General features: G+C 43.0%; 1 protein-coding gene across 3 annotated transcripts in view; it reads right to left on the bottom strand.

Moving 5' to 3' along the window:
- Window positions 1-18,737, bottom strand: part of LOC141086573 (NXPE family member 1-like) — a 249,486-nt gene extending 230,749 nt beyond the window's left edge. The window contains exon 1 of one of the 3 annotated variants that reach the window (XM_073572727.1): window positions 18,549-18,737. The gene's annotated coding sequence lies outside the window, so the exon portion shown is untranslated. Of the gene's footprint in view, window positions 1-8,170; window positions 8,345-18,548 lie in introns of those variants that run through there. The other 2 variants (XM_073572728.1, XM_073572726.1) reach the window with 2 other exon arrangements.
- Between the last annotated feature and the right edge of the window lie 3,156 nt (window positions 18,738-21,893).

Raw genomic sequence — 21,893 nt, 5'->3', positions numbered from 1 at the left:
ATTCCAACCAGAGTACATCTCATTCTACTTAATGTGCCTCTGATTAGGTGATCACCTGAACCAAATCTTATTTAACGATGGTAAGTATAAAAAAACCCTGCTGTGGTGTTCACAATCCTCTTGCAATAGGACAAGCTGGATATCAAAACAAATGCTAGTAATATCCCAAAAGTAATAGGAATGAAAAAATAACTTTTAACCATGCCAAGAGTTGAAAAGAAAAGTCTTGAGTGAGGAAAAGAAGGGCTGAATAGTAGCTTTACTAGCAGAGGGATACAGTGAACGCCATGTTGCCTCCACCCTTAAAATTTCTAAGATTGCAGTCCATTACAGCAAGGTCAAGCAGCAGACCGGCAGAGGGCGAAAACGACTCTCCACTGACCGGGATGACCATCATCTTATTCGAATGTCATTCAGCAACCACAGGATGACATCAAATGACCTACAAAAGGAATGGAAAATGGCAGCTGGGGTGAAGTGCATGGCAAGAACAGTTTGTAACAAGCTCATAGAGGCAGGGCTCAAGTCATGTAAAGCTAGAAAAAAGCCTTTTATCAATGAGAAGCAAAAGAAAGCCAGTGTCATGATCCATTTTTGGGTCTGTGTCAGTTTGGGCTGCTCACATATAAACTTTTTTCCTTTCAGGCCATCGGGGGTTAATATTAGTTTTTCCCCCCGGTGGCCGCTGGTGTTACTACATGTTTAGTTAGTCTTCGTGTGCTGGTGGTGACCACTCCCACCTTCCTATATAAGGTCATCAGCTGACTGTTGGTTATGACAGGTCCTTTTTGGATACCAACCGTGGTGAAGACTGGAGCTACCTGGAGCAGTGGTGGTTCTGCTGTAGAGAGGAGCTTTCAGGAGCAGTGGTGATTCTGCTGAAAGCTGAGTTCAGGAGCCATACTCTGCTGCATGGTGCATTGACAGCAGAGAATGCTAAGTGTTGTTTTGTTTAACTCTGTCTGTTGCATCTCCCCTTGGTGTTTTATTAGTGCAGCGATGGGACCAGTGTCCGCACTTACCAATTCCCTAGTAAGGGATAAGTGCAGGGTAAGTGAGGGACAAAGTATCCTGCTCAGCGACGGTTTGAAAGAAGCCGTATAGGGACGACAGGTTAGACTAGGACTCAACCGCATCAGAGTGCAGGAGGTGTCCCTTTCCCCATTCCCCACCATTGTAATTGTGTCCCCTTGTTTGTCCAGTTGTTTGGTGACCGACCGATCGTCAGGTCACGCCACGCAGGGCCAGTCACATATCGTGACATTATAACCAACCACTCATTTTTTCTGGTGAGCCATGGCCCAAATGCAGACATTTGTCCAATTGCTTCAAACCCTCACTGAGAAGCATGGGGTGCTGCGTGGTGTGGTGGAGCAGCAGCTGCAGCAGTTGGTGGGGTTCGAGACCTCAGCTCAGGTTCAGGCTCAAAAAGAACACAAGTTATCTTTCCCAGACAGGTTTTCTGGGAGGAGAGATAGCTTTTTGTTTTTTCAGGAGTCCTGCAAGCTACACTTCAAGCTCCGCCCTCGTTCATTAGGAAGTGTGGAACAGCGGGTGGGATTCATCATATCCCTCCTTAAAGGTGATCCCCAATCATGGGCCTTCTCCCTGCCGGCAGATTCACCATCTTTACGGTGGGTGGACGAGTTTTTTGCAGCTTTGGCGAATATGCCCCTGTAGTCCTTGCTAGGGAGGAGGACTCACTGGTGCAGGCGGAGGAGCCCAGGCAGGTGGGAGGAGTTGGTTTCCCAATGGTGTTGCCTATGGTTCATCGTGGTTTGGGGCAAGTTTTTGCTGTGGGAAGACTGGCCATTTTTTTAGGGTCTGCCCGACTTGCATCAAAACTTCTGTACCACCTAAGAAGCCGCGTCCCCCTGGTCGTGTGGAGGGAGGTGACCAGGGAGTGTATATTTCCTCCATTTTGCCCTCTCAGTGTACTATATCAGCAGAAGTGGTGGTTGGCGGGGTACCTGAGGGCATACCGGTGTTTGTGGACAGTGGAGCGGGAGTCAATCTGGTGGATGCTCACTTTGTCAAGACCCATGGCCTGAGGTGTAGGACGCTGGACAAACTCCTAAGCATACAGGCCATTGACTCTGTCCCAATGAGTCAGGGGAGGTTGACCCAAGTCGTAGAAAATATACATATGCGTATAAGGACTCATCATGAAGAGTCCCTGTCATGCTACGTCTTGGGGGTATGCCATCATCTATCGTTTTAGGCCTCCCTTGATTGGAAAGACACAATTCGGTAATAAATTGGCAGTCTAGGGAAGTAGTCAGCTGGGATCAATCGTGTGAGGGCTGTTGCCAGGGGGCTACTGTCTCTGCCGCCTTTCTACAACCGTCCCCTTCTTCTCCAGTGGGGGCAGTAGAGGTGCTGCCAGGGAGTAGGGGCAAATCTCAACCCTCACCATTAGCCAACCCTGAGAGGCGGAGTCCTCGTAGGAGGGTGGTGGTTCCCTCTGTGAATTGTGGGGGTGTGAGTGTGGTGACACAGGGGGATGCCTCCATTGTCAGTTCCTTGAAGAGTTCACCATCTTGTGGCAAACGCGTGTGGCAATAAACATTCATTTCCGAACCTGTGTGTGAAGGAATATGTATGGGTGTCCACCAAAAACATCCAATGGAAGTGTACTGCTGGGGTCTGGAGTTCTCAGGTGATCGGGCTGTATCAGGTGTCAGCCATCTTTAGCCCTGGGACTTACCAGCTGGAGTTACCCCCAGTAATGCCCTAACTCAACTCATTCCCCAGGTCGGCGCTCTGGAGATTTGTGGCGCCTCCGGAGCATACGTTGTCACCTCCATCAGCCCACATTTGGCATGAACCAGAGAGTCAGGTGGTTGCTGAGGTGAACTCTAGGGGAACTAGGCATCCTCACTGTAGGTGGTTTTCCGGTGAGGTGCGATGTTGAGGGTCCAGAGGCCCCTCATTGCAAGGGGGGTACTGTCACGATCCATTTTTGGATCTGTGTCAGTTTGGACTGCTCACAAATAAACTTTTTTCCTTTCAGGCTATCGGGGGTTAATATTAGTTTTCCCCCCCGGTGGCCGCTGGTGTTACTACATGTTTAGTTAGTCTGCGTGTGCTGGTGGTGATCACTCCCATCTTCCTATATAAAGTCACCTGGTGTATCAGCTGACTGTTGGTTATGACAGGTCCTTTTTGGATATCAACCGTGGTGAAGACTAGAGCTACCTGTGTTAAGGGGAAAATATATGGCATATGAATATATACAAGAATCAAAACTGTACCACTATATAGACGCTTTGCTGAATATTGGGATCATGTTGCTTTAAGATACTTCTGATTTTCTGAGAATTGTTTCTGTATTGTATAACCCACCTAGGCTTCATGGAATACTGGGTGGACTAGGGTGGATCGGGCTAGAAGACAATAATTATGTACATAATGATTATGTAGCCATATGGGAACATATGAGATCCCATGAGATCAATAATAATTTGCTATTTGGGGTAAACAGTAATTTGGAAATGCACCCATGATGTAGCATAATGTGATAACAGAATTTCTGTTATAAAAGCTGCATACTTTGGATTAAAGACAGAGAAGAATCATATTGACATGATACACCTTGTCTTGTGTATTCTTTTCTCCGTGCACGTAAAATCTCTGCCAGAGATCCAATTCGGCCACAGACAATTAAGACGGGCCACACCCTAGTGTGGCAGAATCCATAGAAATCAACAGTTGGCGCTCAAACAGTGGGGCTCAGGACGATACCAGACGATCACAGCCGCAACAAAATCTCCCCCAGGATGGACGTCTTTCCAGTAGGACGAAGCTGCAGCTCGAGACCAGGTGAGAAAATATATCATCTTACCTACCCTTCTGTATTCACGTCCGGCTGGGAGGAGATAGTTGGCTGTCTTCTCTGAACCCTTAAACTGACCACGTTTGAAAGTCCTGAGCCTACGGACCCGGTCAGGTATATAATTCCTTAATTGTCTGTGTGTATTGTCCGGTCTAACCAATTCGGAGGGTGTGTCTAGAATCTGTCTAGTATCTGTTAAAAACTATTTCATACCGTACTAGGGCTACTAGAAACATAACAGAGCAGAGAACAAAGGGGGTATTTACACTGGGTTATCACCCTGGTTCCGACCTTAGACGGTCGACGAAGTTATAGATGTATATATATATATATATATACAGTATATATACACATATAGGTGCTCACGTCCGGCCATACGCCCACGGTATAAACTGGGCCCGGTGACGTGAATGACACGGCATATACATATTTTTAAGGAAAGAGGTGATTACTATTTTTCCCCCCTCTGCTGAAGTATCAACCACCTATCTAGAGGTGATTACCACTATTTTCTACACCTAAAGTGATAAAAAAGCCCAGCCCTAGTTGCCTTGGAAACAAAAGAAACAGTAAAAGGGATAAGGAATACATTAATTATTTTATTGCTATTCATAATAGTTTTTATGTTTTGTAGAATTGATGCATTGTTGAGACACGCCTGTCCGCAGCTCTCATATTGAATATACGGCCATACTGGTTAGACTGCTACGTCAGCTGCATTTCCTGAATTCAAAGTGTTTAACAATCACGCTAAATTATTTGTATTCAGTCCGGAGGATATAAAATTATATTTTATAGAGTGTAATAAGTTGTTTTATAGTACACACACATATACGATAACCCTTCATCTATAACTACGGCAACCTAAAAGTTTATGAGATTTTTGCTAAAATACAGTGGTTATTAAGTTATAAACATGGGTCATAGTGAGTCTAAGACTAATTATTTTTCTACTCAAGTGGTAGTGGCACAAAGAGAAGGCAAACAGTATGTTAAAAATGCGAAGCTCCTCCTGAAGCTTACAGGGTCTACAACCCGGGGGGGAGACTTGATGAGACAGAGTGGAAAAACACTTTAATTACCAAGAAAGGATTGTTACGTGACAAAAATGTAGTGAGGGATGCAGAAGCATGGTATCGTACCGCCAGAGAAATTAAGAGACAAATGTGGGTTGAAGAATGTGATTCTGCCACTGGTGAATATATGTATAAGCCACCTCTTGATAAAATGACTCCGGCTTTGGCAGCTGCACCGCATAAACCACCTCCATATTCACCAGAGGGGTGGACATGTGCAGTCTGCCAAAATCAGAACCCAGATTGGAGGGACACATGTGCCATTTGTGGGGCACACGCCCACGCAAATCTACCTCCTCCTCTGTGCTAACACTCTGGCAGAAGCTCAGACAGAGTCCATCTCCTTACTACAAGTCCTAGCACCAAAAACCCACCCTGGTCACGATTTCCTTAATTGTCTGCCTTGTCTGCTTTGCCTCTCTGCTTTGCTGTTTTGGTTGTTTGCATACGTGATTGTTACCTCAGCCAGCCTGAAAAGGAAAAAAATATAGATAGGGAGACGTACTGAGCAAATTCACTACCACTCTGGTTCCGGTCCTGCTCTCAGCTTGACCGATGATCGCAGAAGTCAAAACTGTGTCTCTCCCAGTGGGCAAGTGGGAGTAGGGGCTTGATTACTCTGAATGATTTTCCAACCTCTAAGTGGTTGATGACTTCTTGTAGGTTTCCCACCGGACATCATCTGGCTAAGATGATAGTGTTTTAGCTGCAGCATAGGTTTATAGGTTTTATTCTAAACGGGTGGAAGGGTAATTTCAATTACCGTGTTGATGTGACTGAGTGATTGCTCTCTCCCTGAAAAGTATGGTTTGCCCAGGTGTAGATTTTTCACCTCTACAAATCAGGCTGGCATATGGATAGGTAAATTGTGAATTGTTTTGGTGTCAAGGATTCGCAGTATTTGATGTCAGTACCAGTTTTAAATTCATTGTCTTTTGTCTTTTGTAGTGTGTATGATTTGACGGCAGGAGGCGTACCAGCATGTGGCTAAAATTTTTGCATTCTATGTATATATATATATATATTGTGAAATTAGAGAATTGGTTAAACTAGTTTTGTTCTGCATACTATAATTATAAGGTTAGTTGTTAAAATTTGTTCAGGTAGAAAGAGAATTGCTTGAATGGTAATTGCTTTGATTTGTACAGATATCTCTGTGAGATCCGAGGTCTATTGTTACTTTTTAGTTATTGTTTTACTAATGTCACTACATTTCTCTATGAGATGGTTTTCTTTGAAATGTTTTAAAGCAAAAGTTTTGAGGAAACAGAAATTTTAACAATTTATCAGGTATTTTTATACTACGCAGTTTCTGGATACACAAGATTTGTGAAATACTCTGGTGTTAGTTGTGAAAAAGACTTGGGTATACTAATAGATCACAGACTGAATATGAGTCAACAGTGTGATGCAGCAGCAAAAAAGGCAAATGCAATTCTAGGATGTATTAACAGAAGCATACAGTCTAGATCACGTGAAGTAATTATTTCCCTCTACTCCTCTTTGGTCAGACCTCATCTGGAATATTGTGTCCAATTTTGGGCACCACATTTTAAAAAAGACATCAACAAACTGGAGCAAGTTCAGAAAAGAGCGACCAGAATGGTGACCGGTCTGCAAACCCTGTCTTATGAGGAAAGGTTGCAGGATTTGGGAATGTTTAGTTTGCAAAAGAGAAGACTGAGAGGAGACTTAATAGCTGTCTACAAATATCTAAAGGGCTGTCACATTGTAGAAGGATCAACTTTATTCTCATTTGCACAAGGAAAGACTAGAAGCAATGGGATGAAGCTGAATGGGAGGAGACACAGATTAGATATTAGAAAAAACTTTTTGACAGTTAGAGTGATCAATGAGTGGAACAGGCTGCCACGAGAAGTGGTGAGTTCTCCTTCAATGGAAGTCTTCAAACAGAGGCTGGACAGACATCTAACTGGGATGATTTAGCGAATCCTGCTTTGAGCAGGGGGTTGGACCAGATGGCCCAGGAGGTCCCTTCCAACTCTACCATTCTATGATTCTATGATTCTATGATCCTATGGTTAATTCCCTATATTACTGTGTTCAAGATAGCTAGACATCACTATGTTCATTGAAGACCCCTTTACTTGGACATAAGGAGTTCATACAGCTTTTACAGTCACATATCCAACTGTTCATAACCTCGTGAGAATTTGTCTGAAGACGCACACATACATATGTTTTTCAGATATACTCAGAATTCAGATGATAGAATGGGTGGGAGCAGTCAGTCAATATCAATAAGACAGATATGACCCATAGTGGAGTGAGGAAGAAAATGTATGTTAAGAAACCCTCCGATCACGAGGGGAGGAGCATTAGATAAGAAGGGATGGAAGAATGTGTTAATGAGTAGAGAGTAGAGTCCCAGCCTCAGGTATTATGAGGTGTTACAGGACCCTGAAGCATTTTATAAAATGGCAGAGGAAGTTAGGAAAAAAGGGATGAGGAGAGGAATATAACAAGATTGCTGAATTTTATGCAAAACAAATATTTACACAGGAAGATGTGTCAGTTGTAATATCTGCATTACATTCATTTATACTTCTATATACATTCCCGATGACTGGACATGTGCCAGCTGTCAAACACAGAATGCAGAATATCATGAGACTTGTTCTGACTGTCAGATGACCAATCCAAGTAGTCTTACCCTCTGTCCAACTATTTATATAGACGGCACGCCTTATGCAACATCCTGTCCAGCATCCATTATAGGTTTATTAATTAATGTTGTTTATGAAAAGAATAATGAAGAAAAAGATTAATATGACATCGAGGTATAAAATTACACAGAACAGGAGAAGACAGGAAATAAATAGCTCAGACTGATAATCTACAGTATTTATCGTTATATGGTGAGGGGACATAATTATCATCATCATCTTTTAAGCCTCAAAGCTCATACTTTTGTACACAATCTACTCCACGCAAGGACTCCTGGAAATACCAGGAGACAGATACCCTAGTAAGCAGCTTGCCAGACCCCCATTCTCCAGGATATCATGCAGGGAAAAGGAGAACCTGTGGATAATTTCTTCCACCAATGTAACAAAAAGTTTCTGGATCTCAGATTTGAAATGCAAATTAGTTCCCAGTTGGAAGAAGCTTGACACCCACCAACATCGAGCTCCAGATTTTAATAGGGTATTGGCATACTGATTCCACAACCCATGAAAGTACTTATACTCTTACAGCCCCCCCCACAAAAATACAATAGAGAAACAACATCTCTCACCCAGACAGAGGTTGAGGATACTCCGCTCAAATTCCTGGTGGGTCCCGATGCAATCAGAAGAGTAATCAGGGATATTGATCTAGTTGCTGAAGAAGTATGTAGTCTTTTCTTTTTTACAGGACACATCTGTAGATCATGTGGGCATTGAACTAATGGCACTGATCCCAAACTCAATATTGGCAGGCTAAAAATCCAGTTTGTAAAGGTGTGGCTGAAGCTAGCAGCCCTGCTACCAAGGAAATTGCAATATTCACCCTCCATTTCACAATCTGCAATTATTTCTATGAAGTTATGGATGATATATGACTTATGTGCTGTCAATGAAGTTATAGTACTGAACACATCTATGGTGCCAAACCCACACACTATGTTTTTTTTTTATCAATTCTATTTATTTTTCTATTGTTTACAGTAATTGACCTGGCCAATACTTTCTTCAGTTTATTTCTACATGCTGCCAGCCAGTACCTGTTTGTTTTCACACGATGGCCAGCAATATATTTGGACTATGATGCCTCAAGGGGCACAGTATAGCCTCTCTATGTTCACCCGAGCCATGACCACGGTCCTGGAGACCGGGAAGAGGATACATCCCACTGCCACTTTTTTTACAATACATATGGATGACCTCTGACCCTGACTGAAGACAGCCAAGACAATACTGCTCTTCTACACATGCAACCTTTTTATAACTATTTTAAGGTTAACCAAAGAAGGCATCAATGGGTTTTATATGCTAAATTGCAATCACATTTTCACAGCTCTAGGACTGCCACGCTATACTGAACTGTTTTGTCTGTATGTCATGAAGAAGCCTAACCATGCAGCTGGAGTCCTGACACAGCTTCACGGAGGAAGACAATGCCCTCCTGGCTTCCACTCTCCAAGACTTGACCCAGTGGCTCGTGGAGTCCCAACCTGCATGAGAGCCGTGTTTGCAACCCGCCTGTGCAGGACAAAGCTTCTGATATTTTTTTATGGGTCACCAGTTGAAGATCCTGGCCCAAAGCACCTGTCTGCAATGCCCTACTCTGCTTCCGGACAACGTCACCATCTCCAGATGTGCTGTCCATAGTCCAGCTACTCTTCTACCTCTGCCAAAGGGGGGAGGAAGATGGAGGATGAAAACCACATCTCTGACACATTAGTGGAAGAGGTAGTCGACTCTGAAAGGGCTGAACGCAATTGTCTTGCTGTCATGAGGCAAGAGAACACCTGGAAGATCCTGACCTGATGCTCTTTCTGGATAGACCAAGGTATGCAGACCAAGAAGGCCATTTGCACACTGGTATAGCAGCAGCCACAAAAGATACATGCTGCTAGCAAAACCACTGCCTATATCCAAAAGGCAGGACTGCGGGCCTTGACAGAAGCATACGAGAGGTCCACTCAACATGAAGCTATCAAGATCAATCTGGAGGGAAAGAGACTTCATCACGGCTAGCAGAACGCCGGTCAGACACCACAAAGCCATACAAGAATTAATGGAGTCCTTGTTGATGCCAGGAAGAGTTGCGGTGGTAAAAGTAAAAGCACACACACTGGAGACACTTCAAGGGAAGCAGTGGGCAACAGATTAGCTGAAGTAACAGCAAAAGAAGCAGCAGTAATACCGGTTGACACGGAAACAGAGGAAAAGGGATAACCCTGGAAAAAGATGTTCTGACACTCCAGAAACAAGTATCCAAGGAGGAAAAGAAGAAATGGACCTAAGATGAAGTTATACAGGATGAAATACGACTAAGGATGAACAAGGAAAATTTAAGGCCTCAAACAAAACTCTACATACTTGATGCTATACAGGAAACAGGGGAGTCATAGCATGAGTTTAGTCTTTCCCTTGGGTCACACACACTCACAAACACACAAACATAATAGCAGGTCCAACAAAACTCAGCCCTATAAGATCCTACTTGTAAATATTCACAGTTTAGGATTATATTTTGTTCTTAATAATTGCCTATATGTAGACTAAGTTTAAAAACATGTGACTAAAATGCATTTTCGAGTCTTTTCATCCATCCCAGATCCTGAGGACATAGGAGCCCACCAGATCCTGCCCGGTGACTGAGTCCTCATCACCAAGAGGTTCAACAGACGTACCCTTGAACCTAGAGATGACAGCCTGTTCCAAGTCCTGTCAACTATTGCAGCAGTCCATGGGTCCACGCTTCCCACTGCAAGGAGATGCCGGATCCAGAGTCCAGTAGCGGCTGCCACTCTTCATCCATCTGGCACTTATCCTTTTCCTAGCTCAAGGAGTAGTCAGTCACCAAGGGGTAGTCACTCATGAGAAGGGTATACTGACTTTCTGGTGTAATGTCTCCACCTCAAGAGTAACATATCAATTTGACTACTGTCTCACAATAAGAATGTCCAGGCCCCATGGTACAGTTTCATATCGGGTTGAATACACAATTCATCTGTGTCACTACTGCTGAAATAGGGGAAGGTTCAAACTGGGAGGATTAGTCACTTGTTGGGTGGCACACTGGTGAAAGTGACTGGAGACATCAACCAGCCCAGGCCCTACAGCAAAGGGACAAATGGGGAATAAGCCTATTAAGTCGCATGACCCTGTCCAAAGCCCATTTTAAGGGTCAGAGTGGCCTTCCAGATTCAATACTCCCCGTCACTGCCGTTCACTGCCCTAAGGAGGGATGCATAGTTCTGTACCTTACTTTAGACAACCCTTCAAAAAATGAGCAAGGGTTATATGTACTAGGCTCAAGTACTAAACTTGGGAGGGAAAATGGTGACAAAAAAGGTAAATTTTGGCTAAGAAGCATAGATACCAGTGGGGGAACACAGGGAGCCCCTGACAAATTCAAAGTCGAGAGCGAGACAATAGTTGTGTTTAAACCCACCATCCCCGTAAATAAGAATGCAAAGTGGATAAACTATTTATACAATAATCAACAACGGTTTATAAAATACACTGGGGATGCCATAAAGGCAATTATTGACCCATTAAGTTTGCAAAAGTTATTTTATGTCCTTTGATCATATTCTCCTTAATTCTATGCTGCATAGCTCCATGCCTTAAGAAAATGATGATGAAAACTATGGAAACCACAGTGATGACCATGCATGCCGATTTTGAAGATCCCCTGTATGAAAGATGTCCCAATGAAAACATGCAAGCACCACCTCCGGAATATGCCTGCCTGAAGCAAACCAATGAGGGAAAGTCCAGGATCTGACTTCCTCCTGTGCAAAGTCCGTTAGGAGGGGTCCATCTACTAGAGATGGGTCGTCTCGTATATACGGTGAAGATTAGTTAGTTAGGTTCCAGCATTGTTGAGATAGGTAGGCCGGGAGGACAGATCGATAGGTTCGACGAGATTAGGATTTTGATTTTGCATATTTCCAAAGGAGGGACTGTTAAGGGGAAAATATATGGCATATGAATATATACAAGAATCAAAACTGTACCACTATATAGACGCTTTGCTGAATATTGGGATCATGTTGCTTTAAGATACTTCTGATTTTCTGAGAATTGTTTCTGTATTGTATAACCCACCTAGGCTTCATGCAATACTGGGTGGACTGGGTGGACTAGGGTGGATCGGGCTAGAAGACAATAATTATGTACATAATGATTATGTAGCCATATGGGAACATATGAGATCCCACGAGATCAATACTAATTTGCTATTTGGGGTAAACAGTAATTTGGAAATGCACCCATGATGTAACATAATGTGATAACAGAATTTCTGTTATAAAAGCTGCATACTTTGGACTAAAGACAGAGAAGAATCATATTGACATGATACACCTTGTCTTGTGTATTCTTTTCTCCGTGCACGTAAAATCTCTGCCAGAGATCCAATTCGGCCACAGACAATTAAGACGGGCCACACCCTAGTGTGGCAGAATCCATAGAAATCAACAGTTGGCGCTCAAACAGTGGGGCTCAGGACGATACCAGACGATCACAGCCGCAACAAAATCTCCCCCAGGATGGACGTCTTTCCAGTAGGACGAAGCTGCAGCTCGAGACCAGGTGAGAAAATATATCATCTTACCTACCCTTCTGTATTCACGTCCGGCTGGGAGGAGATAGTTGGCTGTCTTCTCTGAACCCTTAAACTGACCACGTTTGAAAGTCCTGAGCCTACGGACCCGGTCAGGTATATAATTCCTTAATTGTCTGTGTGTATTGTCCGGTCTAACCAATTCGGAGGGTGTGTCTAGAATCTGTCTAGTATCTGTTAAAAACTATTTCATACCGTACTAGGGCTACTAGAAACATAACAGAGCAGAGTACAAAGGGGGTATTTCCACTGGGTTATCACCCTGGTTCCGACCTTAGACGGTCGACGAAGTTATAGATGTATATATATATATATATATACAGTCATATGTAAAACTTTGGGCACCCCTATTAATGTTAACCTTTTTTCTTTATAACAATTTTGGTTTTTGCAACAGGTATTTCAGTTTCATATGTCTAATAACTGATGGACTCAGTTATATTTCTGGATTCAAATGAGGTTTATTGTACTAACAGAAAATGTGCAATCTGCATTTAAACAAAATTTGACCGGTGCAAAAGTATGGGCACCCTTATCATTTTCTTGATTTGAACACTCCTAACTACTTTTTACTGACTTCCTGAAGCACTAAATTGGTTTTGTAACCTCATTGAGCTTTGAACTTCATAGCCAGGTGTATCAAATCATGAGAAAAGGTATTTAAAGTGGCCACTTGCAAGTAGTTCTCCTATTTGATTCTCCTATGAAGAGTGGCATCATGGGCTCCTCAAAACAACTCTCAAATGATCTGAAAACAAAGATTATTCAACATAGCTTTTCAGGGGAAGGATACAAAAAGTTGTCTCAGAGATTTAACCTGTCAGTTTCCACTGTGAGGAACATAGTAAGGAAATGGAAGAACACAGGTACAGCTCTTGTTAAGCCCAGAAGTGGCAGGCCAAGAAAAATATCAGAAAGGCAGAGAAGAAGAATGGTGAGAACAGTCAAGGACAATCCACAGACCACCTCCAAAGACCTGCAGCATCATCTTGCTGCAGATGGTGTCACTGTGCATCGGTCAACAATACAGCGCATGCATAACGCCTTTTTGTATGACCAAACAACTCAATCTTTGTTTCATCAGTCCACAGGACCTTCTTCCAAAATGTAACTGGCTTGTCCAAATGTGCTTTTGCATACCTCAGGCGACTCTGTTTGTGGCGTGCTTGCAGAAACGGCTTCTTTCGCATCACTCTCCCATACAGCTTCTCCTTGTGCAAAGTGCGCTGTATTGTTGACCGATGCACAGTGACACCATCTGCAGCAAGATGATGCTGCCGGTCTATGGAGGTGGTCTGTGGATTGTCCTTGACTGTTCTCACCATTCTTCTTCTCTGCCTTTCTGATATTTTTCTTGGTCTGCCACTTCTGGGCTTAACAAGAACTGTACCTGTGTTCTTCCATTTCCTTATTATGTTCCTCACAGTGGAAACTGACAGGTTAAATCTCTGAGACAACTTTTTGTATCCTTCCCCTGAAAAGCTATATTGAATAATCTTTGTTTTCAGATCATTTGAGAGTTGTTTTGAGGAGCCCATGATGCCACTCTTCATAGGAGAATCAAATAGGAGAACTACTTGCAAGTGGCCACTTTAAATACCTTTTCTCATGATTTGATACACCTGGCTATGAAGTTCAAAGCTCAATGAGGTTACAAAACCAATTTAGTGCTTCAGGAAGTCAGTAAAAAGTAGTTAGGAGTGTTCAAATCAAGAAAATGATAAGGGTGCCCATACTTTTGCACCGGTCAAATTTTGTTTAAATGCAGATTGCACATTTTCTGTTAGTACAATAAACCTCATTTGAATCCAGAAATATAACTGAGTCCATCAGTTATTAGATATATGAAACTGAAATACCCGTTGCAAAAACCAAAATTGTTATAAAGAAAAAAGCTTAACATTAATAGGGGTGCCCAAACTTTTACATATGACTGTATATATATATATACATATAGGTGCTCACGTCCGGCCATACGCCCACGGTATAAACTGGGCCCGGTGACGTGAATGACACGGCATATACATAATTTTAAGGAAAGAGGTGATTACTATTTTTCCCCCCTCTGCTGAAGTATCAACCACCTTTCTAGAGGTGATTACCACTATTTTCTACACCTAAAGTGATAAAAAAGCCCAGCCCTAGTTGCCTTGGAAACAAAAGAAACAGTAAAAGGGATAAGGAATACATTAATTATTTTATTGCTATTCATAATAGTTTTTATGTTTTGTAGAATTGATGCATTGTTGAGACACGCCTGTCCGCAGCTCTCATATTGAATATACGGCCATACTGGTTAGACTGCTACGTCAGCTGCATTTCCTGAATTCAAAGTGTTTAACAATCATGCTAAATTATTTGTATTCAGTCCGGAGGATATAAAATTATATTTTATAGAGTGTAATAAGTTGTTTTATAGTACACACACATATACGATAACCCTTCATCTATAACTACGGCAACCTAAAAGTTTATGAGATTTTTGCTAAAATACAGTGGTTATTAAGTTATAAACATGGGTCATAGTGAGTCTAAGACTAATTATTTTTCTGCTCAAGAGGTAGTGGCACAAAGAGAAGGCAAACAGTATGTTAAAAATGCGAAGCTCCTCCTGAAGCTTACAGGGTCTACAACCCGGGGGGGAGACTTGATGAGACAGAGTGGAAAAACACTTTAATTACCAAGAAAGGATTGTTACGTGACAAAAATGTAGTGAGGGATGCAGAAGCATGGTATCGTACCGCCAGAGAAATTAAGAGACAAATGTGGGTTGAAGATTGTGATTCTGCCACTGGTGAATATATGTATAAGCCACCTCTTGATAAAATGACTCCGGCTTTGGCAGCTGCACCGCATAAACCACCTCCGTATTCACCAGAGGGGTGGACATGTGCAGTCTGCCAAAATCAGAACCCAGATTGGAGGGACACATGTGCCGTTTGTGGGGCACACGCCCACGCAAATCTACCTCCTCCTCTGTGCTAACACTCTGACAGAAGCTCAGACAGACTCCATCTCCTTACTACAAGTCCTAGCACCAAAAACCCACCCTGGTCACGATTTCCTTAATTGTCTGCCTTGTCTGCTTTGCCTCTCTGCTTTGCTGTTTTGGTTGTTTGCATACGTGATTGTTACCTCAGCCAGCCTGAAAAGGAAAAAAATATAGATAGGGAGACGTACTGAGCAAATTCACTGCCACTCTGGTTCCGGTCCTGCTCTCAGCTTGACCGATGATCGCAGAAGTCAAAACTGTGTCTCTCCCAGTGGGCAAGTGGGAGTAGGGGCTTGATTACTCTGAATGATTTTCCAACCTCTAAGTGGTTGATGACTTCTTGCAGGTTTCCCACCGGACATCATCTGGCTAAGATGATAGTGTTTTAGCTGCAGCATAGGTTTATAGGTTTTATTCTAAACGGGTGGAAGGGTAATTTCAATTACCGTGTTGATGTGACTGAGTGATTGCTCTCTCCCTGAAAAGTATGGTTTGCCCAGGTGTAGATTTTTCACCTCTACAAATCAGGCTGGCATATGGATAGGTAAATTGTGAATTGTTTTGGTGTCAAGGATTCGCAGTATTTGATGTCAGTACCAGTTTTAAATTCATTGTCTTTTGTCTTTTGTAGTGTGTATGATTTGACGGCAGGAGGCGTACCAGCATGTGGCTAAAATTTTTGCATTCTATATATATATATATATATATTGTGAAATTAGAGAATTTCCCACGCAGCAATGGCATAAAGTGAGACTAGGGACTTTTTTTTTTTTAAGTGGCGGAGGAATACAGTGCGGAAGGATACCTACCTTCCGTCATTGGATTCCTGCAGCCCGTAGAGAACGGCGGCATCAGCTGATGCTGCAGTTCTCTACCCAAGATCGTCGTGGGACACACTCGTGGACTGCTTCGGATCGTGGGTGAGTATTTTTGTGGTTTGTTATGTTAATATTTATTCCGTAAAAGACAATGGCTTCGGGGAACAATGTGACAAGTATTGGTAAGTATGTTACTCTATATTATATGTACTGTGTGTCTATGTATGTATTGTATGAATGTATTGTATGTAGTATGTATGTAGTATATATGTGGTATGTATGTAGCATGTAGTATGTATGTAGTATGTATGTAGCATGCATGTAGCATGCAGTATGTATGTAGCATGCATGTAGTATATATGTAGTATGTATGTAGCATGTAGTATGTATGTAGCATGCATGTAGTATATATGTAGTATGTATGTAGCATGTTGTATGTATGTAGCATGCATGTAGTATGTATGTAGTATGTATGTAGTATGTATGTGGTATGTATGTAGCATGTAGTATGTATGTAGCATGCATGTAGTATATATGTGTTATGTATGTAGCATGCATGTAGTATGTATGTAGTATGTATGTAGTATGTATGTAGCATGCATGTAGTATGTATGTAGTATATATGTGGTATGTATGTAGTATGTATGTAGCATGCAGTATGTATGTAGCATGCATGTAGTATATATGTAGTATGTATGTAGCATGTAGTATGTATGTAGCATGCATGTAGTATATATGTAGTATGTATGTAGCATGTAGTATGTATGTAGCATGCATGTAGTATGTATGTAGTATGTATGTAGTATTTTTTTTTTTTTTTTAACATTTAACACATTAGCCGGATGATGGGACTACTACTGTCCCATCATTGGCTAATGTGTCAATCACTGTCATGGTAGCAGGCATCGCCAGATGGGACTTATAGTCCCATCGGACGATGCTTGCACAGACCCCCGGACATCAGCACAGCCCCCCGGCAGGCCGGCACAGCCCCCCGGCAGGCCGGTACAGACCCCCACAGGGTGCACAGACCACCGGCAGGCCGGCACAGCACCCCGGCAGGCCGGTACAGACCCCGGGCAGTCCACACAGCCCCCCGGCAGGCCGGCACAGCACCCCGGCAGGCCGGTACAGACCCCGGGCAGTCCACACAGCCCCCCGGCAGGCCGGCACAGCCCCCCGGCAGGCCGGTACAGACCCCAGGCAGTCCACACAGCCCCCCGGCAGGCCGGCAGAGACCCCCGGAAGGCCCGAAATGACGGCGCATCATGATGCGCACACACCGCGCATCATGATGACGTCAGGCTGTCAATCAACTTTGAACTTCCGATTCCGATGCCGACTTCCGATATTGAAAAGATATCGGAAGTCGGTATCGGAATTCCGATACAGCAAGTATCGGCCGATACCCGATACTTGCGGTATCGGAATGCTCAACACTACTGAAGACGCACACATACATATGTTTTTCAGATATACTCAGAATTCAGATGATAGAATGGGTGGGAGCAGTCAGTCAATATCAATAAGACAGATATGACCCATAGTGGAGTGAGGAGAAAAAATGTACGTTAAGAAACCCTCCGATCATGAGGGGAGGAGCATTAGATAAGAAGGGATGGAAGAATGTGTTAATGAGTAGAGAGTAGAGTCCCAGCCTCAGGTATTATGAGGTGTTACAGGACCCTGAAGCATTTTATAAAATGGCAGAGGAAGTTAGGAAAAAAGGGATGAGGAGAGGAATATAACAAGATTGCTGAATTTTATGCAAAACAAATATTTACACAGGAAGATGTGTCAGTTGTAATATCTGCATTACATTCATTTATACTTCTATATACATTCCCGATGACTGGACATGTGCCAGCTGTCAAACACAGAATGCAGAATATCATGAGACTTGTTCTGACTGTCAGATGACCAATCCAAGTAGTCTTACCCTCTGTCCAACTATTTATATAGACGGCACGCCTTATGCAACATCCTGTCCAGCATCCATTATAGGTTTATTAATTAATGTTGTTTATGAAAAGAATAATGAAGAAAAAGATTAATATGACATCGAGGTATAAAATTACACAGAACAGGAGAAGACAGGAAATAAATAGCTCAGACTGATAATCTACAGTATTTATCGTTATATGGTGAGGGGACATAATTATCATCATCATCTTTTAAGCCTCAAAGCTCATACTTTTGTACACAATCTACTCCACGCAAGGACTCCTGGAAATACCAGGAGACAGATACCCTAGTAAGCAGCTTGCCAGACCCCCATTCTCCAGGATATCATGCAGGGAAAAGGAGAACCTGTGGATAATTTCTTCCACCAATGTAACAAAAAGTTTCTGGATCTCAGATTTGAAATGCAAATTAGTTCCCAGTTGGAAGAAGCTTGACACCCACCAACATCGAGCTCCAGATTTTAATAGGGTATTGGCATACTGATTACACAACCCATGAAAGTACTTATACTCTTACAGCCCCCCCCCACAAAAATACAATAGAGAAACAACATCTCTCACCCAGACAGAGGTTGAGGATACTCCACTCAAATTCCTGGTGGGTCCCGATGCAATCAGAAGAGTAATCAGGGATATTGATCTAGTTGCTGAAGAAGTATGTAGTCTTTTCTTTTTTTACAGGACACATCTGTAGATCATGTTGGCATTGAACTAATGGCACTGATCCCAAACTCAATATTGGCAGGCTAAAAATACAGTTTGTAAAGGTGTGGCTGAAGCTAGCAGCCCTGCTACCAAGGAAATTGCAATATTCACCCTCCATTTCACAATCTGCAATTATTTCTATGAAGTTATGGATGATATATGACTTATGTGCTGTCAATGAAGTTATAGTACTGAACACATCTATGGTGCCAAACCCACACACTATGTTTTTTTTTATCAATTCTATTTATTTTTCTATGGTTTACAGTAATCGACCTGGCCAATACTTTCTTCAGTTTATTTCTACATGCTGCCAGCCAGTACCTGTTTGTTTTCACACGATGGCCAGCAATATATTTGGACTATGATGCCTCAAGGGGCACAGTATAGCCTCTCTATGTTCACCCGAGCTATGACCACGGTCCTGGAGACCGGGAAGAGGATACATCCCACTGCCACTTTTTTTACAATACATATGGATGACCTCCGACCCTGACTGAAGACAGCCAAGACAATACTGCTCTTCTACACATGCAACCTTTTTATAACTATTTTAAGGTTAACCAAAGAAGGCATCAATGGGTTTTATATGCTAAATTGCAATCACATTTTCACAGCTCTAGGACTGCCACGCTATACTGAACTGTTTTGTCTGTATGTCATGAAGAAGCCTAACCATGCAGCTGGAGTCCTGACACAGCTTCACGGAGGAAGACAATGCCCTCCTGGCTTCCACTCTCCAAGACTTGACCCAGTGGCTCGTGGAGTCCCAACCTGCATGAGAGCCGTGTTTGCAACCCGCCTGTGCAGGACAAAGCTTCTGATATTTTTTTATGGGTCACCAGTTGAAGATCCTGGCCCAAAGCACCTGTCTGCAATGCCCTACTCTGCTTCCGGACAACGTCACCATCTCCAGATGTGCTGTCCATAGTCCAGCTACTCTTCTACCTCTGCCAAAGGGGGGAGGAAGATGGAGGATGAAAACCACATCTCTGACACATTAGTGGAAGAGGTAGTCGACTCTGAAAGGGCTGAACGCAATTGTCTTGCTGTCATGAGGCAAGAGAACACCTGGAAGATCCTGACCTGATGCTCTTTCTGGATAGACCAAGGTATGCAGACCAAGAAGGCCATTTGCACACTGGTATAGCAGCAGCCACAAAAGATACATGCTGCTAGCAAAACCACTGCCTATATCCAAAAGGCAGGACTGCGGGCCTTGACAGAAGCATACGAGAGGTCCACTCAACATGAAGCTATCAAGATCAATCTGGAGGGAAAGAGACTTCATCACGGCTAGCAGAACGCCGGTCAGACACCACAAAGCCATACAAGAATTAATGGAGTCCTTGTTGATGCCAGGAAGAGTTGCGGTGGTAAAAGTAAAAGCACACACACTGGAGACACTTCAAGGGAAGCAGTGGGCAACAGATTAGCTGAAGTAACAGCAAAAGAAGCAGCAGTAATACCGGTTGACACGGAAACAGAGGAAAAGGGATAACCCTGGAAAAAGATGTTCTGACACTCCAGAAACAAGTATCCAAGGAGGAAAAGAAGAAATGGACCTAAGATGAAGTTATACAGGATGAAATACGACTAAGGATGAACAAGGAAAATTTAAGGCCTCAAACAAAACTACATACTTGATGCTATACAGGAAACAGGGGAGTCATAGCATGAGTTTAGTCTTTCCCTTGGGTCACACACACTCACAAACACACAAACATAATAGCAGGTCCAACAAAACTCAGCCCTATAAGATCCTACTTGTAAATATTCACAGTTTAGGATTATATTTTGTTCTTAATAATTGCCTATATGTAGACTAAGTTTAAAAACATGTGACTAAAATGCATTTTCGAGTCTTTTCATCCATCCCAGATCCTGAGGACATAGGAGCCCACCAGATCCTGCCCGGTGACTGAGTCCTCATCACCAAGAGGTTCAACAGACGTACCCTTGAACCTAGAGATGACAGCCTGTTCCAAGTCCTGTCAACTATTGCAGCAGTCCATGGGTCCACGCTTCCCACTGCAAGGAGATGCCGGATCCAGAGTCCAGTAGCGGCTGCCACTCTTCATCCATCTGGCACTTATCCTTTTCCTAGCTCAAGGAGTAGTCAGTCACCAAGGGGTAGTCACTCATGAGAAGGGTATACTGACTTTCTGGTGTAATGTCTCCACCTCAAGAGTAACATATCAATTTGACTACTGTCTCACAATAAGAATGTCCAGGCCCCATGGTACAGTTTCATATCGGGTTGAATACACAATTCATCTGTGTCACTACTGCTGAAATAGGGGAAGGTTCAAACTGGGAGGATTAGTCACTTGTTGGGTGGCACACTGGTGAAAGTGACTGGAGACATCAACCAGCCCAGGCCCTACAGCAAAGGGACAAATGGGGAATAAGCCTATTAAGTCGCATGACCCTGTCCAAAGCCCATTTTAAGGGTCAGAGTGGCCTTCCAGATTCAATACTCCCCGTCACTGCCGTTCACTGCCCTAAGGAGGGATGCATAGTTCTGTACCTTACTTTAGACAACCCTTCAAAAAATGAGCAAGGGTTATATGTACTAGGCTCAAGTACTAAACTTGGGAGGGAAAATGGTGACAAAAAAGGTAAATTTTGGCTAAGAAGCATAGATACCAGTGGGGGAACACAGGGAGCCCCTGACAAATTCAAAGTCGAGAGCGAGACAATAGTTGTGTTTAAACCCACCATCCCCGTAAATAAGAATGCAAAGTGGATAAACTATTTATACAATAATCAACAACGGTTTATAAAATACACTGGGGATGCCATAAAGGCAATTATTGACCCATTAAGTTTGCAAAAGTTATTTTATGTCCTTTGATCATATTCTCCTTAATTCTATGCTGCATAGCTCCATGCCTTAAGAAAATGATGATGAAAACTATGGAAACCACAGTGATGACCATGCATGCCGATTTTGAAGATCCCCTGTATGAAAGATGTCCCAATGAAAACATGCAAGCACCACCTCCGGAATATGCCTGCCTGAAGCAAACCAATGAGGGAAAGTCCAGGATCTGACTTCCTCCTGTGCAAAGTCCGTTAGGAGGGGTCCATCTACTAGAGATGGGTCGTCTCGTATATACGGTGAAGATTAGTTAGTTAGGTTCCAGCATTGTTGAGATAGGTAGGCCGGGAGGACAGATCGATAGGTTCGACGAGATT

Source organism: Dendrobates tinctorius, unplaced genomic scaffold (genome assembly GCF_039654945.1).
Source record: "Dendrobates tinctorius isolate UK_male_01 unplaced genomic scaffold, ASM3965494v1 ptg000032l, whole genome shotgun sequence".
Classification (NCBI taxonomy): Eukaryota; Metazoa; Chordata; class Amphibia; order Anura; family Dendrobatidae; genus Dendrobates; species Dendrobates tinctorius.
The sequence above is the reverse complement of the archived record's forward strand: the minus strand, read 5'-3'. Positions and strand labels throughout refer to the sequence as shown.